At 33.0% G+C, this 19,126-nt stretch overlaps 2 pseudogenes; one reads left to right on the forward strand and one right to left on the reverse strand.

Annotated features, from left to right (window-relative positions):
• Nucleotides 1-4,422: 4,422 nt before the first annotated feature.
• On the reverse strand, nt 4,423-6,649 carry LOC149568337 (vacuolar-processing enzyme-like; annotated as a pseudogene).
• A 405-nt stretch (nt 6,650-7,054) lies between these two features.
• Nucleotides 7,055-12,954, forward strand: LOC149568338 (regulator of nonsense transcripts 1 homolog; annotated as a pseudogene).
• Nucleotides 12,955-19,126: the final 6,172 nt, after the last annotated feature.

A 19,126-nucleotide genomic window follows, 5' to 3' on the forward strand; every position in this document is an offset into this window, starting at 1 on the left:
TAACTATATATTAGAACATTCTTGGTGAAAGGATAAAGGGGGCACGTGACCCCATGGCCTTGGGAAGAGAAGACACAATTCCTAGCGCCTGATTTGAGGGGAGAGAGATTTGAGGTGCTTAGCAAATTTATGAAATTAGTGTAAGTTAGAGGGTATGGTTGGATGGAGTATTGAGTTCGGTAGGATTTAGATGCTTAAATGAGTAGGTGTTTATTTTAACCATAGAATCAAACTATTATATTTTAATCATATGTCAAGGGTGTTGGGGAGATAGGATTGAAGTAAGTTTACCTCATTTTATTTGTTTTTGGTCACATATCATGTGTAGGAGAAGAAAATGAATTTATTAAACTAAATGGTTCCTTTTATTAAGATGTTTTGTGATTGATGTTATAATTAAGCTTAGTGATATTAAAATTGGTGTTAAAGGCTATAATTAATTCAACGTTAGTTAGAAAGTGTAATAGAATAGGTAAATTTAGTAATTAGTGGAGTGTTAAGATTAAAATTATTGAAGTTATAGGTCCTAAAGAAGAAATGATATATTTTGTTTAATGATAAATGATTAGTAAAATAGAAATAAGAAAATAAAAGTTAAATAAATGAATAGTTGAAATATAGTAGGTATAACCTATATAACGCCCTTAGTACATACACAAATTAAGTAACACTTAAAGAATAGGGTTGATATCACTCTGGTATACTATTAAACATATATATATATATATATACGTGCGACAATTATTTTATTATTTTATTGGGTGTATGGTTAATGTTAATTAAGACAACAATGATTTATCATAATGTAATACTTAAGTGTAAGAACAATGTTATTTACCAAGAACATAAGTTGCAAGAATATGTGAAAATGTTAATATAAATTTATACATTTAATTTATCTTTCTTCCAAAAAGAGATGAACTTTTGTGAAATAGGATGCAGAAGGGTAATATGATCCTCAAATGACAACTTCTATATTGGTAAAATATTATTATTATTATCTTGGTACATATATCTATAGGTAAAACTTGTGATCCTCATTTTACTAGATGACACTTAACTATCTTAAATTCAAATTGGGAAACTTGGAAACCCTAGTTACCCCTTGACTTGATGACATACTGTTGAAATCACAAACCTATGGGTTAATTAATCGAAAAATCTATCAACCTATGCTATGAGATCCCATAGCACAAATATTGATGGTTGGGATAGTGTAATATTTTCTGATACTGACTTTTAATCTTAATGGAATATAATCAGAATTCAATTAATTACTTACACCTTAAAAAAAAAAAAACTAGAGTAAAATCTTTTATGTGTAACTTAAACCTTTACGTGAATCAAGTTTCGTAATTAGAAATTTAAAAAATAAAAAATGGTTGAGTTTTGTCCTGTTAAATTTAGGACATGACATGTCTTGGCATTGATACCGCATTCTTTAGTAATGAGTAATTATTATTGTTGTCGTGATCTTATCCATTATTGTATACTAGGTGTGTTTTTTTTGGTAGAAGGGTGCTACTGCAACTATGTTTCTTTTTCTCTGCTTCATTTTACTAAACATTTCCTATCAAAAAAATATTGACTGTGTTTCAATATCAAAACATATGAGGGTATGTGAACACTTTGCTTGTTATCCACATAAATTGTTTGAGAAGCACATGAAGTTTTGACAACTCATGCACCCTTGCCTCCTCAACCGGTTTTATTTTCAGGTAACAGGTAACAAAATTTCTCTCATTCTCGCTGTGCTTTACATCCATGGTAGAGGTGTATTTCACTAGTTGAGCACAAACTGGATGCGGCCTAAATGCTTTGTCTTTTATTCTAGACAAAGTGGGTCTGCATGATGGCAACTCACATTGGTTCCTATAAGGGCACTAACTCTGTCTTCACAAAAAATTATAGGATATCCAAATTCAAGAAAGGATACTAATTTAGAAAGGAAAAAATTGTGTTGTTTTCATTAATAAAAGAAAAGCCTGTGATTCAATGTGTTAGTAATTGGTGAACATTATCTTCAACAATTAGTAGCTGATAGTTGTTTTCTGACTTCAAACAGACCTGCCTATAAGATTTATTGTGTGCACTAGAAAAATCATGTGCATTTACACCATTTTTCTGAAAATCATCTTCAAATCCTCTATTAGTATCTTTTAGGTCTGTGTTAATTAATTAGACATATCTTTTGTCTTCAACTTTTCTGGATTTGGATTGCTTTGCATATAATATTGATTTGTGTGATTTAAATATTTTCTTTGAAAAGTGGCATAGTTTGTATCATGTTTAGACCTCATCTATGATGCTTTTGCTTGACAATCCACATAAACTATTTGAGACAAATCCTCTATTAGTATCTTTTAGGTCTGTGTTAATTAATTAGACATATCTTTTGTCTTCAACTTTTCTGGATTTGGATTAATTTGCATATAATATTGATTTGTGTGATTTAAATATTTTCTTTGAAAAGAGGCATAGTTTGTATCATGTTTAGACCTCATCTATGATGCTTTTGCTTGACAATCCACATAACCTATTTGAGAAACACATAAAAATTTAACAAGTCGTGCACCCTTGCTTGCTGAAATGATTTTATTTTCAGCTAACAGGTAACAAAATTTCTCCCAATCAAGGTTGTGTCATGCTTTCATTTTTGGGTGAATTACAAAACTAGCTCAACACAAACTAGATGCACCATTGATGCTTTCCTTTTCATTCTAGACAACATGGATCTGCATGATGACACCTTACAATGTTTCTAATTAGGGTGCTAATCTTGTTTCTGTAAATTAGTAACCGACCATTTAACTTCATAAAACAATGCTAGTTTAGAAAGAAAAACTTGTATTGCTTTGGCCCCTCATTAATAAAATCAAAACTTTTTTTTTAATTTGGTAATAATTAGTGAACATGATGTCTAGCAAGGAGTAGCTAATAGTTGTTTTCTAGAATCAAGTGGACCTGAGATGAAGAATTCTAGTGCAAATTGGCAAAATTGTGGGTGTTCACACTATTTTTCTTAGTAGCATCCTCAAATCCTTCTTGATGATCTTTTAGGACTTCTTTTTTATTTAGGCACATAATTCCTCTTCATCCTTTTTGAATTTGGATTACTCAGCATGCAATGTAAATCTGTGTTATTTAACTCACTTCTATTTCATCTTTTCCTTTAAAAAGTAACCTAGTTTGTTTTATGTACAAACCTAATCTATGACCTATTTTTCCTTCAAACTACCATTCGGACAACTTGAGATCTAGTTTTAAGTGTAGCACTAGAGTATTCCTTATTAAAATCTTATATTGTTTTAAAGTGTAGTAGTTCTACCACAATATACGGTTGCCTTCCTTTGTTAATTTGTCATGACCTTTGTTTTGGTAAGACAAGCATGAAACTTCTCTTGACAATCACTACTTTCTAGCACATAAGCTTTGTAGCGATCCTTGGATATATTTAAAATCCTATGGAAAAAAGACAAATCATTTCTTAAAAAACTTGCTCCTTCCACACAAGAAGCTACTTTTGAATTGAAGATATCAACCAAGTTATTAACAAGCTCCTGCCATTCTCAGCATCATGGAACTCATAAAAAATTGAATCCTCAAAATTAAGCAGCTTACTATGTTTATGCCTGAAATATCTTCAGGTTATAACCAACACCTTGGACAGGATTATAAACTAGAAACACCAAGCAGTACAGTTAAATAAATGTTTGTCATGAGCTATGGCTAATTGGCCACATTCTAGATAACTACAGATTCAATCACAGGGATCTAATAAATGCTAAAATATATTTTTCATTTTTTAATTGATAGAAGAGCATTTTAAACATAAAACAGTATCAATGTGCTTGGTTCAATAAGAAGTTTCCTGGGTCACTTTGAATCAGAAATGATCTGAATTTCATGATTGAAAATGAAACACTTATTATATTTTAGCTATTTTTCCAATTGATATGTTCATCTGTTGACCAAGGGAAGGCTAAATAAAGAGAGCTTTCATTAACATACAGAATCACAATGTCATGGTTTAACATGAATATAGTCATAATTATAAGATGCTGAACTCAATTCTATAGATCAAATATATCTTAGTACATCTGCTGAGTTCCATTTTTTCTCTTTTGTTTGATCCTCATTGCAAGTCTGCAAAGTGATGCTGCACATAACATATTTGGATTCTGGATAGTTACATAACTTTCAACTACTGAAACATCACTATTCTGGCTTTACATGAATTGGTATGGTGGAAACAAAGCTACAATGTAGATTTTCAATAATATCTATAATAAGTTTTACTGAATGCTCAAATTCCAGCTTAATTACCAATCTGAAATAGATTGAGATGATATTTACATAATTATAGGGGAAATCTTTCTTGGCATAATAGTTGCATTGTGAGGGATCAGTCCGTCTGACCAACTAAACTACGAGTGAACTCCATTTTATAGCTGGGATTTTAGTGCATGCCTCAGATGAAACTTCAGCCATGCTATCCACAACAATACCTTTGTTATAGATATTTGCTAGAGAACGCATGTGTTTCATCCCGTACTGGAAAGTGGCCCACAATGGGATTCGTATGTGTGTACCTATCATAGACAACCAACATTAGCAACAACAAAAAATTCCATAAAATACTGGCATTGAAATTTTTTCTTAACATTACATGTAATCTTACTGTCGATTTAGAACTTGGTATGAAGAAAGCACAAGAGGTAAAAGTTAACATTTTTTTCGGTTATTATTTCATTTTATTATTATTCTATAATGTAGAAGTGACAAGCTACATATGACCAAAGGTTGCCCATGTGGTCGCACAACACTCAAAATAGAAGATCCTATTTCTGATCCAAACAAAAGCTTTAAAATAAGCTTTATGCTTTTATCCACATGTGACCGATGTGCCATGGCTTCAGCAAGTTCTATTTCAGCCTTCATTTTTTCTGGGGAATCAACCTTGGATCTTTGATACTGCAAAGGAGGAAAGCCCCAATTTTGGTTATAGATTAGCTTACAACTAAAATATCTTCCATGAATGTCCTTGATCAGATAAAACAAACATAATGATGCTAAAATATTTTTCTAAAAGATTCTAGATGAATGTTTCAGGACAAAGAAACTGGTGACACTTGATGTCCACAATGCATTTTGTACACCAAATCTAGTTTGACATGAACAAGTTTTACACAATCGCACAAGAAAGAAAACCGAATCGCATTTGTTTTGTTCATCAACCTTTCGCCACAGGTGAAGAAGATCTGCATCGCGCTGATTTATAAATGTAGGGTTTTTATCCTTAAGATATTGTGGCAAACTTTTCTGAAAGGTAGCATTAGCATTGGCAGGGTCAAAGCCCACATAAAAGGATAATGGCTCATCACTAATGGGAATGTCACCATATTGCATCACATGGGAGCCCATGTATGAACCATCGTTCAATGTTCTTTCTTTCAACTGTCACATAAGAAAACACATAAATATCATAACAACCATTCTGTAGTGAATATATTCCTGCCGCATAGAGAGATAAAATCATTCAACGAAATATTTTAAAGTCACTACTTCTCAAATTAAATATATATACTGCATAGAATAGAGTATATAGCTGTTGTTTAGACTTGTACAGAGTATGATATATATGTGCAAATTGAAATATGTTTCTCTATGTATGGGCATGCAGCAAATATTAAACTGCTTATATGTTGAAGTGGCAAGATGAGGATGTTAGAACTCATATTTATCTGTTGAATATTTCATTTTGCATGGTTAGGGTGGAGTTTCATGGAGGGGGCTTTCTAAACAATTTCTGTGGGTGCTGTTGAGATTGTTTGGGATTTTTTTACAGTTAGTGGTCTCATGAAATTTGAAGGGCAGGTCAAGGTTGAAATTTTAGCTCTAAAATATATGGAAGTTGTGATTTCAACAATTTTTCTATTTAGCATATTCAATTCACACGGGTTAATCTAATGGGGCATTCTTTTAGCGCTCCCCTCCCCTCGGGTCCTCCCCGCCCCCACCCAACCAAACCAAATCTGCAACCCTAAAAGCTAGGAGCTTCTATTTTTGAGAAAACTATTGAGTCAATGGAAAAGAAAAGTTTATGACTTCATGTGACCTTAAAACATATATCTTGAAACCCCCTTAATAGGACCCCAGCCTAGGAGGCATTAGATCTTGTATCCATACAGTAATTGGGTGAAGTATTATTGCTAGATGATAGAAAGATAGGGACAATGTGAGATTTGGGAAACACATGATCATTAATCCAAAGCCTTATAATCAGGAAATATGTTTATGAAATAATTCATCATTACTAGTGGATTCATTGCAAAATAGTGAAACTTGGCTAATAATTTATAAATAGAACTAAAAACATTCTAAAAATCCTGGTGTTCCCAAGATTACTAAACTACCTCAAGACCTGTGAAATATACGTACCACTCCATACTGCTGCTTTATGGTTTCCAATATAGTGTTGTGCTCTTCACTGTACAAACATAAAAATAAATCTCAATATGCCTGCTGTGAGTTAAGGTCTTTCATTTGATTTCTTATAAAAAAGTATGACAAACCTATCTTCCATCGGCGCTACACTGTATAGGTCTCCAAGGCAGGTGTCAAATTCTAGACGAGGAGCAGGGATCATTCTAGGATAGTATGCACCTTCATTTTTTCTGAATAAAACTAATAATAATAAAACAATTCTGACTAACTTCTTTAATATTTTATCCCTGTTGAAAATGAAAATAAACATGAACCTTTTGACATATATCATAAGATCTTTGTTCACATTCTATAAAGCATTAAAATATCCTTTTTATAAACTTATGCCTATTTTAACAAATGATTCATTTTTTAATCATGGCATAAAAATTGAAAAATACAACTCAAACCTAAATTTGGTAAGGCAGAAAAATACTTTGTTCCCAACCATGGTCCATTATGCCTATATGGCTTGGTTGGGATTCAATATGTTTTCACTAAAGTTCATGTTAATTTTGAAACATATAATAAAAATACTTTGTTCCCAACCATGGTCCATTATGCCTATATGGCTTGGTTGGGACTCGATATGTTTTCACTAAAGTTCATGTTAATTTTGAAACATATAATAGATTTTGTGGTATATAATTGATAAATAGTGTTAACAACATTTCCTGTAGTTATGGGTGTAGTCTAATATCTCTTTTTGATATGAATTATTTTTGAAACATGTACCCCTATACATTGTTTCTTAAGGTTGAATAATACCTACATTCTAACTATTGTAATAAGGGAACTATCAAGTGCTGATGAAAAGAAGTATAAGGCACTTAAAAGAGGAATAGAGAGAGAGATAGTTCAAAGTGCTAATGTCAGCGTTGGTGCCAGCGATTCTCGACTATCAAACTTCAAGTTTCGTCAGGTTGGTCAACACCAATGACTTCCATTCATTAAATAACAAATTCTCTGTGTACTTACAGCAGACTTCACATTCTCACAATGGACATTCTAACATATAGTTTGCTAATTCTGCAAGTCCTCATTGACAAGTCCACACTAGCCACTGAACCTGAGTGCTTAATTCCATTAGTTCTTGGAGCAAAGTAGGTAATAAGCCCAGAGTTACAAGTGCATATTGTTTACATGATTCTTATTCTCTTGCATTTAATTGAATTAGAATATTGAACACCAACAGTTTTCTAACCGTGTATATTTTAATTTATCAATAGTTGTTTTCCCTATTTAATATAGGTGGCACAGTACTAATATTTCTTATTTATGTCAAATTTAGGTGGTACTAGTTGGAGATTACTGCCAACTTGGTCCTGTGATAATGTGCAATAAGGCAGCTCGTGCTGGTCTTGCATAGTCTTTGTTCGAGCGACTTGTACTCTTGGGTGTTAAGCCTTTCAGATTAGAGGTTAAATTATTGTTTGTGTTCTAGTATGTTCAAAATGAAGATCATATTAACCAGCACTTATTATATATTCCAATGAAGTACTGGCAAATGAATTATTGCTTGTATGGTACAATACACAAGAGATGTATAGTTTGATGTAATGGTCAGAGTATTATTGTATGTCCCATTATTATAAATTGCATGAAGATTATTTCTTAGTTGTTATGTCTCAATTTCATCATTTATTCTAAAATTCTATAGCTTGCAAACAAAGTTCATTTTACTTAGCATGATTGTTGTTTTTGTTCTAGCATCCATAGATAGTTAATGCATGTATATTGCAGCAGCTTCATTGAATTGAAGCTCCTATTTGGAAATGATCTTGTGCTCTGCACTCATTTGAATTTTATTTGCTAACGATATTTGAATAATCTGAATTTGTTAATAAATTAAGATGCATTGAAAAGCATTTACAGATTGAGTTTGCATCCTTTGCAGGTTCAATATCATATGCATCCATCTTTATCTGAATTTCCTTCAAAAAACTTCTGTAAAGGCACACTTCAGAACTGTGTAGCTATAATTGAGAGACAGTTAACTGGAATTGATTTTCCATGGCCAATGCCAAATTGGCCCATGTTCTTTTATGTCTAGGTTGGCAACCAAATTTATGTATTATTATTATTTCTTATGTTTGTGCCTCGTGAATTTAGTAGATTACAATTGTTGCTGTTATCAATAATATTTTCTATTCAAAATTCAAAGTTTATTGAAAATTTCTTGTTTCATATGGGGCAAGAAGAGATAAGTGCAAGTGGCACATCTTATCTAAATAGAACTGAATCTGAAAATGTGGAGAAGATCGTAACAACTTTTTTGAGAAGTGGTGTAATTCCTGGCCATGTATTATTTGTTTTTGTCAAAAAATGTTTTTGGTTTGCAAAGCTCTTTTCTATATTCTGTACTCACTATGTTACTTTTCATAGATTGGGGTAATCACACCATATGAGGGACATCGAGCCTACATTGTTAATCACATGGTTAGGCATGGTGCATTGTGTCAACAACTTTATAAGGAAATTGAGGTATTGGTTGTTTTCTGCCTTCTCCACTTCTAGGTTGCAAGTGTAGATTCATTTCAGGGTCGTGGAAAAGATTATATAATATTGTCTTGCATAAGGAGTAATGAGCATCAGGTATGAAGATGTATACCCTTTGGACATTCTGGATGATGTATACCCTTTGGACATTCTGGATGAGAAAATTGGAACCTAAAATAACTTTCTTGTGGCTAATGGATTGACTGCACTTTAGGAAATATGAAATTTGATTGTTTTTCATGTTGCTTTAGGGTATTGGATTTTTGAATGACCCCTGGAAGCTGAATGTTGCACTTACATGAGCTTTCTATGGTATTGTTGTTTTGGGGAATCCAAAGGTTTTATGAAAACAACCACATTGGAATGATTTACTCTCTAATTATAAGGCAATGCTTATTCTCTATGATCTGAAATCATGGTCTGTTATGCATGTTTATGTGATGTATATACAAGTTACTAAAGTTCTATGATGTCATTTATGTTTCTTTATAGGAATACAAATGCTTAGTAGAAGGGCCACTAAACAATCTAAAGCAAAGCATGGTACAGTTTCAGAAACCAAAGAAGGTAAAAGATGTTTCCATTGATTAACTTGCTCCAGTTTTGATGGTGATTAAAAGATGATTGTGAAACTTTTTCCTTAGATGTTGGGTCCAATGTTGCTTATGTTTGTTTTACTTTCATTTCGGGCAGGGATTCCATTTCTTAAAATTTGTACAATAAATAGAAACACTTCTCAATCTAGTAAAGATGTTTTCTTTTTTACTATTTGATTGCATTGAAAGTGCATATTAGTCTTCTAGAATTTGTCTGTAAGAATTATTAACATCCACATTTCAGATCTCACATAGTAATTATTCATTAGGATGAAGGAGAGTGCGAGAGAATAGAAAAATGACTGTAGGAATTTTTAACATCAAAGTTTCATATCACACATGGTGATCCATCATCAGGATGAAGGAGAGTGCAAGGGTATAGAAAAAAATCATATTTTTCTATTCTCTTACACTCTCCTTTATTACGATGGATCACACACATTATTTTTCTATTCTCTTGCACTCTTCTTCATCGCGATGGTTCATCGTGTGTGATCCAAAACTCTGATGTTAAAAATTATTACATAATCAAAATCCAGAAGACTAATATGCATTTTTAATGGATTGTGGAAATTTGATTACTTTACAGTAAAAGTATCTTTCATTACTATGATGTAAGGTATATTTAGATTTGGGCCCCACTCATATATATGTGGTTTGATTGCGCAGTATGCTAATATGATAGTTCAACTCAGAAGCACCATTATCTATTATCATACACTAATCTTGCTTCCAATCTCCTTATCATGAACAAAAGATTTATAATGACCAAAGAATTTTCCCTAGGGGTGGGCCAACTAATGTTGCTAACAACTTCAATGTTGGGGTAGTGAATAATAAAAAGAATGCTCGTGCAAGAGGTAGCATTTTAAAGATAGATGTAGGTTGGTAGATAAGTGATTTCTAGTATTTGCTAAGGATCTAATCATTTATCCATTCTTGTTAACTACATAAATTTGTAAATGTTTCAATCTTTATATTCAACTATGTGGATATGCTATGCAGGAAATTCTTTCATACCATTTGGATAGCTACCCAATGGAAATCAATAATTTGGGGTACACCCAGCTGGCTTTCCTTTTCCATGAGTTCTTGTTCCACCATACCTTGGAGCACCACTTTGTCAACCTTATGCAATTCCTTCATGAGGTGGTGTCCATGGAGCAATAGGTGTTCCTCAAGGGCTACAAATGTGTAACAGAGGATTTGGTGCATGACGTGGAAGTGTTGGTGGTCCCATTGGGGGGCATTTACCACATCAAGGTTCACATCAACCAATTGGAGGTATGGGATTTGGTTTCAACTTTTCTAGTCTTGAAAATCCAACAAGCCAGACTTTAGTTGGAGGTCTGCTATCTCAAACTGGCTTATTGACTCAGGTAATCATGTATATTTGCTGGCTTTTGTTTGATAGGTAGGAAATACTAATAGTTGTAGAAAGTTGTGGGAAATGATTTTTGAACATTTGACTGAAGTTTGTATCAACATGTTATGGTAGTTGCCTAATTAGGGATTGAGTCAAAGCCTACAGGATGGCTTTTCTCTTAGGGAAATGTCTCAGCTACTCTTTGAGCATATGTATCATGGCTTAAATTAATGATGTCAACAAGTGATTTGTAACAAAACAAGTAGATAGATTTTCTATGTTGTATATTTTCAAATTGAAAATCATAAATTTGAAGTAAAGACCTTCTGTTCAGGATTTTCTTGGGGAATATTTCAAGAGTCAAGGCTCTCATGTGTCTTACAATGTAGCTGACTTCAATACTCAGGTGATGGTTCTTAGATTTTAGTTCTGAATTATTGTGTGAACTTACAGACTTTAATTGAATATTTTTTTTGAATTGCTATCTTACTATATAAGTTTTTACATAGGCATCCCAAGGTGGACATGGTGTTGAGTATGTCACCCAAAACACGCAAGGTGCCTTCGTTGGAGACTTTTTGAATTAGAATTCCCAAAGTGGCTACTCAGTATCAAATACTAGAAATGACTTCATTTCTCAGATGAGTCATTAATTTGATCTGTAGATTTAGATCTTTGTTGGATTTACATCTTTAATTTTTTGTTATGTGGAGACTATGTTGATCTGCAAATATAGATTTTGATAGGATATATGATTTTGATTGGATATACATCTCTGACTTTTTCGTATCTGTCGACTACCTTTTGTAGCTTTTTTCAATAGGATGCCCCAAGGAGAATTTTCACTCGTTGTTTGCCTAAGAATGTTCACACACTATTGTTTGCTTATATAAAAACTGTAATATGTTTCGATATATTTTGGCAGTCTTTTTTCATATGTTGAGGGAGTCAGGGGAGACATTATTTTGAAGCTAGTGCATATTGTTTGTGTTTTCCCTCTCTTGCATTTTTCAAAATTAAATCATATTATGAGATGTGGATGTCAGTAGCAAGGAAGATATTCTTTGGTTGTAGGCATCTAATGTTTTATGACAGTGAAATTGGAAATTCTATAGACAATTGCATGATAGGCTTCCAATCTTTTGCATGATTGCTCTATTTTGGTATCCCCACTTTCTTCAAGTTGAAATGCCTGTTTAATAGGTAATTGAATTATGGTATATGTCTTGGTGCGAAGTGTGTTGTATTCATGTTGTCTTTGATTTTGATTAACTTTTCATGCTAAAGTGTCAGATGGTGGACTTTCTGATGTAGTTAGGAAAATTTGTCCAATTCATCCTTGGCTTTTCAATTCCTATACAAATTTTAGTGAATTCATTCTTAGGTTCTGGATTTCCAATTTTTATGGATCTCCTGAACAAATCAAAATTTTGGACCAAGTAATTATGGTTTTTGAACATTGAATTGATCAAACCTGGTGGTTTCGAACACTTAATTTTTTTAACTTGGTACCTATGTTTTGTGAATTTTGATCTAAGTAATGTGGTATAGCTTTGTACTTGTCCTGGCTTTTACACTTTCAAGAAAGAATTCAATGGTTTACTTATAAGTGATTTATGCCTTAGGTACTTGGTGGTTCTTGTAGCATGTCTAATTTTTTCACGCTTATGATGCTGCTTGATATATATCACGATTATTTTTGGTTCCATTATCAGTTCCTTTATGTACTTTGATATTTGCAACTCTTTGATTAGGCCTTAGGTTATTCCTTGTATAATGATTCTTTATGTTCATACAATCTACTACTTGCTATATCTCAAAATATTAATTTAGTTTGCATGCATTTCTTGCTTTAAGCAACTCAATGATTTCAAACATTCATTGAGTTTCAAATATGTAAAACTCAATGCTGGCAAGTCCTAATTTTGACATAATTTGGTATAGAACTATATGCCACATGGGTTTGAGGGCCTCTTTATGCAAGTAGGTTTTAATGACCGTACATAGGATGAGACATCATAGTTTCACTTTGGCTTGGTTGGACCACTTCAGTCACAAGTGAGAACTGAGAAGCCATTGATTTCAAATGTTAGTTAGTAAACTTTGTCTGATACTACATAAACAACAAAATCTGGGAGCTTAGGATGATTGTAATGTTTTCCTATATTTTTAGGGGCCACTTAATTTGTATTCACAACCATTTACTCAGTATGCTCACCCATTGAACCAACAAGCACATCAACAAGGTCCTCAGAATCAAAGGCATCAGTAGAATGGTATTTATATACTATGTCTTGAAGAAATATCAATTGGTCTTTGTGTTTGGCCTTCTTGGGGTGCCTATGAATGGGACTTTCACCAATTTTGGGCAGTAGGACTTGCTAGATTGCAATTGTTTATATTGTATGACTACACCATTTAGGCAGTGGGGCCCTCTGATATTTTTTTAAAACATAAAGAAGCTAACTACAATGTTCTTCCCTGTGGTGCCAGTTGTGGAAAAATATTTTGATGGGCTTCAAATCTTGGGTTTTTCCCTTCTCTTGAGATATTGGATTGTTGAAATGTGCTCTAGCAAATTTAGACCCCTTCATGGACGAGGAGTCTTTGCAAATGTATTTGATCCAAATAAACAACATGTAATATAATTTTAGGTACACCCTTGTATCTTTGTAACTGGTAGGGATTATGCTAGCCATTTCAGAGCCATCACAACAATGTTGAAGTCCTTTCAGTCTACTTCTACACATGAATTAGTACAGTAGTGTCGATTCCATTGTGTCTGATCATGATGTAATTAGTGATTTATTAACTAATTACATCATTATGTCAAAAGCGTACATGCTAGGTATGGTATCTATCAAATCATGTTCAAAGCATTACTTGTTTGCTAACCATGACTATCCAGTCTCAAGCCTTGATCACTAGGTAAGCTCCTAGCTCTTATTATAGTTTTCTTACTACAATGTCACATACAATTTGCATGTGATTCTACTGACCTAAAGGATCCTTAAGCACAAACAATAGTTGTGCATTACCCATATCATGACTGTAACTAAAGTTAAGAGCCTCTATTATTGAATTCTCTTCCCTATCACCCATATTCATTTCCTTTGCTATTCATGCTTCACATGGGAGTCTTTTTATATGATGATTTATTGTCAATCATGTCCATTCACTACCAAACAATTCATATTCTACAAATTTGAGATGCTTCTAACTTTTGTGGATGTGCAGGCCATCAGAACATACTATAGGGAAGATGACAAACTTATTCTCAACTGTCACACTTAGGCAAGTGATACAAATTGTAGAATCTTAACATATGGTTGTTCAAATTCTGTATCTCCTAAATGATTTCCTTTTAGCATATAACGTGTTGTGCATAGTTGCCAATTTTTCTTATTGTATCGGGCATATTAATGAAGAAACATATTAGTTATTGTCAGTGTTTACAATAGTTTGATTAGTTACTGTTGATGTTTTTTAGGCATTCTATAAAATAATTCACATGCCTTGTGTATGATATGACATTTTGCATGCATCCTGCACTCTCTCATCCAGTTGATGATGGATTATGAAGAGTGATTTGAAACAATGATGCTAAAAAATTCACACAATCAAATCCAAAATGAACTTGCATTACAAATGGATTGTGGAAATCTGATATTGTTAATTTTGCATGCACGTCCACTAGGACAATCACAACTTAAAATATATATAATTTAAGTTGTGATTGTCCTGGTGGATGTGCATGCAAAATTAACAATATAAGATTTTCATAATCCATTTGTAATGCAAGTTTGTTTTGGATTTGATTGTGTGCATTTTTTAGCATCATTGTTTCAGATCACTCTCTGTAATCCATAATCTATCGGATGAGAGAGTGCAGGATACATGCAAAATGTCATATCATATGCAAGGCATGTGAACTATTTTATAGAATGCCTAAAAAAAAATTAACGCCTAGGCATTGGTAGAAATTTCTACCTTCATTGGTCAAAATTTCTACCTACATTGGTTGAAATTTCTACCTTCATTGGTCGAAATTTCTACCTTCATTGGTCAAAATTTCTACCTTCATTGGTCAAAATTTTGACCACTTCCTAGTAGAGCTTGCACCATGGCTCTAGAAGGTTTTCGACCAATAGGTTGACCAATGGGTTGGTCAAATTTGGGTCAAAATTTTAACCAATAAGGGTTGAAAAATGAGCCCAAATGTACTAGTGAAAGATGGATTGGGATGAGAAGTTTTTGAAATTTTCATATGAAGGGGTGGAGAGATTGAATGCCTTTAAACCTAACCACCTTTTTTTTTAGAGCTCCACTATCCAGAATAGACTTTTGGAAGTTGGAGTGCTTCCTTATAATGAGTTTACTCTTGATAATTTGGAGGGTACCAAGATTAGTGCTACTATTTTTGACAAGAATGGGACTGGACACATGGCTAGAGGTTTTTTGTAGTATGCAAATCCAGACAACATTGTACTTCTCCTGAATATGATAGCCAACAAAATCCTTGTTGATTCCTCTTCAGGTACCTAATTGTTATATATCTCTATATCCTTTTTATATCTATATCCTCCTTTTTTTTTTTTTTTGCAAGAATAAATTGTATTTAAGTGTAAATCTTTGTGTTTTGTACTAATAAAGTAATATTTCTATTCTCTATAGAGTTTGAAGGTCATGAGCTTTAGAATAATGTTGCAGGAAAGCTGAAGGCTAGCGGTGTGGAATTCAATAGTACCAGTAGTGGCAAGTCTCATCAAGTATCAACCAACAAGTTATCAGATTTAAGTGAGGTTATTTTGTCAGTATGAAGCACAGGTAGTCCCCAGCTTCTACTATTAAGTGGAATAGGCACATCAAAAGAACTAGAAAAGTTAAATATTACTATCGAGTTAGATTCAAAACTAGTAGGGAAAAAGGTTCAAGACCCACCTCTTTCAATAGTTGTCATTGAATCCCCAAATCACTAGAGTATGGGAACATATAGGTCGCAAGTATAATAAACAATTCAAAGATTTACATTGAGCCTACTAGCTATATCAAGGAAATAAATGCCACACATAACCAATGTTTAGGTATAATAGTTAGTAAGGTGGCCTACATGTGTTGAATGTTAATTTACTTTCATACTATGGATCTATATGCTTAATTTGGTATTTCATTTTACATGCATAGATTGTGAGATGGATGTATGGTGAATCATTTTAAGGTAGAAGCTTTAAGTACTGATTCACACCCCCCCTCTTAGAGTTTACTTTCACTATTGTATTTCCAACATCTAATCCTCTTGGTCTCTGTAAAAACTTATTAGTAACATAAACTATAGTCCAATGTCTCAATAATAACAAACTCGTAGTTCATGCAAAACATTAACAATCTAACATCTTAAATAACATCCACACAACTAACACACTAGTATTCAATGTGGAATCCTAATTTGGGAAATCCACTGGCAACATGTCACACATTATTTACTCTTCTAAAGTAAGCTCTATTAGGAGCCATCCCTATCAAATTTTACAATACACACTATTAGGTGTGACCCTATTAAAAGATTTAAGCACCATGTTAGGAGTGGCCTTGTTCGAGGACCTCAAGAACATTCTATTAGAATGATACCTTGATTAAAGAATTTACAAATGACAACTGAGTTAACCTTGATTAAGGGATATAAATTAATAAAATGGTTTGAAGGTAACTATAGGTTGATCTAAATAAATAGAACTCGCTTTACAAACATAGATCAAAAATTTTGTTCAATAGTTGATTCATTGACTAGCCTCCATTAACATTTCCATCATTGATTCTCTTGGATACCCTTCAAGAAATCACTCTTCACCTCAACACTTCACTATTAAGCCTTCTACTCAAATTTCCCAATCAATAGAATCAACAACTGCTCCAACCTTTTTAGGTCTACTACCTCTTCCCACCTATTCAGATTATAGCCCTTATGCCTACTTAAATAGGTAATGTGATCTTTTCATAATTAAACAACACCATTGATCTTAGGTTTAGGTTAGATTCATTGAATCCATTATCTTTTCTTTTCCTCCTTCCTCTGCTAGAAGCTTCTCAAAAATTCTCTTTGAGTTCATGCATAGAAATGCTCAAACATAGTTTCTCTTGCATGAAACATTCTAGCTCATCAATCCTTATCTTCAACACACTTTCCATATTCCAAGAATTCAACTATGTTGGTTAGGAATCTCGATTCCTTCACAAACTATAAAATTTTGTCACTTGGCCAATAGTGCATTCCTTCACTTCAATCATCACTAGCTTCGACTCTTGCTCAACTTACAATGTGTTTGCTTGATCATTTTACTTGCACTTGATCCAAATTTTTTGTTACTCTATCTTTACTCATGCTCAATTGACACTAAAATTTCTTGGCTTCTACTGCTCATTCAATCAACACTAGCATAGCCCAACTTCAATTATAAGTTCCTTAATCTTCTTCTTTGAATCTTGATTAAGCTTAAGCATTTTCTCTTCATTGATCATCTCTTATAGGTTTTAATGCAACTATCTTCTCTACTTAGTGTTATGATTAAACAACACATTATCTTTTCAAATTCTAACTGATCAAGTGCCCATTATAATTCCACATAACTCAACCTTTCTGCTAGGTCCTATTGTTATCTCTTCTTCTCAAATCCTCTTCATCAATAATCTAGATATGAATCTATACTCAAGTACCAACTATATCACCAAAAAGGTTTGAAATCAATGAAAATATAAAAATTATTCCAATTATAGTGTCCAATAATCTTTTTCTTTGGCATTGATGATAATACCTCTAGTTACGATGCAATCCAAAAAGTCCGTCAAGTGGTCACCTAATTTTCTTCAAGAAACTCCCTCCTTGTTCAGAATTGACTAACTCCCACAGATCAACCCACTCAGGAATCAACACCCTAATTCTATCTATATACATGATTCAAATAGGGGACCTGAAATAGGGCCCAATTAGTCCATCAAGGGCACAATACATACTTGATTAGTCAAGGTTGCACTCCATCCTTGATAACTAGGGTTGAGGACCTCTCAGATCCATTTGAGATCTCAAAATAGTTCTATCATCCCATAAATCAATAAAAGAATCCAAGATATAGTTATTTCTATGATAAGAGTATGGGTAAGTGCACAAAGTTGTGGTGCCAAAAGGGGGGTATAAGTGGACACCTTTTTTTTGAAATCAGCAATTTATGAACTTTGACAAGAATTTGAAGATAGTTACTCTCAAATTTTTAAGATATGACAAAAACAAAAGTAGTAGTCCTTTGAATCTAGTTTCTAAACAACTAATTTTTTTCCAAAATGGTTTGGTTTTAGGTCCTCAAAAAAGGGGGCCACAAAAAGTGGTATTGTTTATTCAGAAAAAAACATAACACAATACAAAGTGTCCCCCCCCCCCCCCCCCCCCCCCCCCCCCCCTCCCTAAAATTTTAACTTTTTTTTAAATTCTTTAATCGCTCTGGTCAAAAGTTACCTAACACTATGTAATTTATCCCAAATTTTTTGGGTAATTTTATAATGCGAAATTTTTTAAATGAATTTTTTTAATTCGAAACATCCCAAAAATATGAAATATTTGTGTGCTCCCCTTAGAAATGATTGAAAAATAATCTAAAATCAAAACTTATTTTTTCAAAGTGTGTATAATGGAGTTTACTTTCTAAAAAACTAAGTTGTGAAATTCGATGAACAAGCTAAAATCTACAACCCAATTAGTACATGTTGGTTTTTGATAGAAAATGGACATACAATCAAAAGAAATTATAGTTAAAAGGCTTGAAATAGTTTAAATAAAAAATAAATTATATGGTTATATAGCTAGCACAAAGACCTACAATGTCATGTAACTTGATTTTATCGATACTCAACCACAAGGAAACTTGAAGGAGAGCACATAAGAAAAAATCAATCATTTTTTGTATGTTTGCAACAAAAAACATCTTAGACCAGTTTAGAGACTCCAAACCTTTGGGTTGGATCCCCAAGGAAAAACCAAATCTTAGGCTTGGTAGAATCGAAAGCTTTAAATAGTGCGGGCATGCTATAGCACACATGTGCTATTTTAAGCATTTTTAAATTTAGGCCTTAATAGCACATATGCGCTTTAGTGCACACACACTCTTGAAGCCTAAATTTTAATAGAGAGGGA

The sequence above is a fragment of the Cupressus sempervirens genome, chromosome 3 (assembly GCF_028749045.1).
Source record: "Cupressus sempervirens isolate cs-2001-9-10 chromosome 3, ASM2874904v1, whole genome shotgun sequence".
NCBI lineage: Eukaryota > Viridiplantae > Streptophyta > Pinopsida > Cupressales > Cupressaceae > Cupressus > Cupressus sempervirens.